This window comes from Sceloporus undulatus, chromosome 6 (genome assembly GCF_019175285.1).
Source record: "Sceloporus undulatus isolate JIND9_A2432 ecotype Alabama chromosome 6, SceUnd_v1.1, whole genome shotgun sequence".
In the NCBI taxonomy this organism is placed as follows: domain Eukaryota; kingdom Metazoa; phylum Chordata; class Lepidosauria; order Squamata; family Phrynosomatidae; genus Sceloporus; species Sceloporus undulatus.
Window position 1 is genome coordinate 80367704 of NC_056527.1, and position 2448 is coordinate 80370151.

The following is a 2448-nucleotide window of genomic DNA, read 5'->3' on the forward strand; positions in this document are numbered from 1 at the left end:
CCCCCATTCCCAAGTACAAGGTGGATCTTGTGTGTGTGTGTGTGTGTGTGTGCGTTTGCAGGGGGGGAGTATGCTTTCAAAGAGCAAACCTTCCTTTTGTCTTCGCCCATTAGGTGATGTCTTCACACATCAATGAACAAATCCAGGGACAGCCCTGTTTACTAGGAAAATACAATAACATTCCCCAATCTGCAAAATAGGGATACCTTTATTGTCCAACCGAAATGCACAAAATACAGGTTGCAAGCCCCAATCCACAAAACAGGTATACCTTTAGTCTCCAACAGAAATGCATAAAATACAGGTTGCAAGCCCCAAGCCACAAAACAGGGATACCTTTATTGGCCCACCAACACACTCAAAAGACATGCTGAAAGCAAAGCTTTTGTGCATGTTGGTGGGCTGATAAAACCACCAGATTCTGGCCAGGAGCCCTTGCATTTTAGTACATTCCTAGGTCCCCTTCCTTGCTTCCTTTCAATGGAAAGCATGCTCTGAACTGGCACATATATATTTCTATAGATTATAGCTACTGGAGATGTCTTTGGCCTTTCATAGATTGTGGGGGGCCAGTTTTGATCAAGCTTATTTTCCTGCCCCTGTGTGAAGTCTGCAATTGCCTTTAATTGCCTTTAAAGCGTAATCCCATCAACAAAACAGGGATGCTTTTACTGTCTAACCGAAATGCACAAAAATACAGGTCGCAAGACCCTAATCCACAAAACAGGATGCCTTTATTGGCCCACCCAAATGTACATAATACACATTGTAAACCCCAATCCACGTAACAGAGATGCCTTTAGTGGCCCACCAAGATGCACAAAAGACATGTCACAAGCAAAGCAAAGCTTTTGTGCATGTTGGCGGGCCGGTAAAACCACTAGGAACCCTTAGTATTTTAATACATCCCTAGGTCCCCTTCTTCTTTGATTCCTTTCAATGGGCATGCTGTGAGCATATATATTTGCCCACCAACATACACAAAATACATGTGGCAAGTTACAATCCACAAAACAGGGGGTACCTTTACTGCCTAAGTGAAACGCACAAAATACAGGTTGTAATTCCCAACCCACACAAAACAGGGGTATTTTTATTGGCCTACCAAGATGCACAAAAGGCATGTTGCAAGCCACAATCCACAACACAGGGATACCTTTATTGCCCAACCTAAACGCACACAATATAGGTTCTTGGCTTGCGACATGCCTTTGGCGCATGTCGGTGGGCCCATAAAGGTACCCCTGTTTTGTGTGGATGGTGGGGCTTGCGACCTGTATTTTGTGCATCTGGGTCCAGGCAGTAAAGGTACCCCTGTGTTTGTGTGGATGATGGGTATTATTGTACCTCAACGAAGGCCTATTTCTATCCCATCCATAAAAGAATGGCTCCAAGCCATTTGAGCCGCCCTTCGGAGTGTGCCTTGTTGCCTATATGCAACAAAAGCAGCAACTGCCACACATTTCTAACCCTGGTTTTTGCACCTTTGCCTCCTCTCACCAGGCTTAATGTCTGCATGTTTAATATAAATATTAATATATAATAATAACAATAAATAATAATAATAATAATAATAATAATAATCATCATCATCATCATCTGCCACACAAACACACACACACACACACACCATCTAATGTATTCAATTTGCAATAGAATAAAAACAAATACAAGGGGGGGGGGGCTTTGAAGCCTATTTCCAAAGCAGGCTGGTGCCTTGTGCCAAGGGCTAAATATAGGGAGGGAGTCTGCTGCTGCTGCTGCAAATGCTGGCTGGAGGTTATTAATCCTGAGCCTCCTTTGGGTTTCTACTCACACCACCAGCCTGGAGATGATCCAGGAGACCATGGCGCTGCAGAGCCTGCTGGGCTCCTTCTCCTCCTTCTCAGGCAGAGGTCCTCTGCTGCCCAGCCTCTTCTCCTCCTGCTCCTTCTCCTTCTTCTCCCCGGGGCTCTGCTGCTCTGTCTGTCCGTCTGCCTTCGCTGGAAAGAGCCAGGCAGGCTCCTCAGCCATTCGGCATCCTGCCCGCCTCTGCCTCAGCGCGCAGCCGCAATGGGGATCCGCCGCCGGAAGAGGGCGCCCGAGGGCCCACAAAAGAAGGCCACCCTCCTCAGGAAGAAGAAGAAGGGGCATCAGGCTCAACAGCCTTATGAAGCCACCAATATTTTATATATGTGTGTGTGTGTGTTAATCCATCAATTATATATATAATTATATATATATACAATTATATATATATAACACACATATAATTGATTAATAAAGATTTTAAGATTTTATATATATATATATATATATATATAAAATCTTAAAATCTTTATTACTCAATCAGTTTTATATACATATATATATATAATCTTAAAATCTTTATTAATCAATATATATATATATACATATACATATACAATCTTAATATCTTTATTAATCAATCAATTATATATATATATA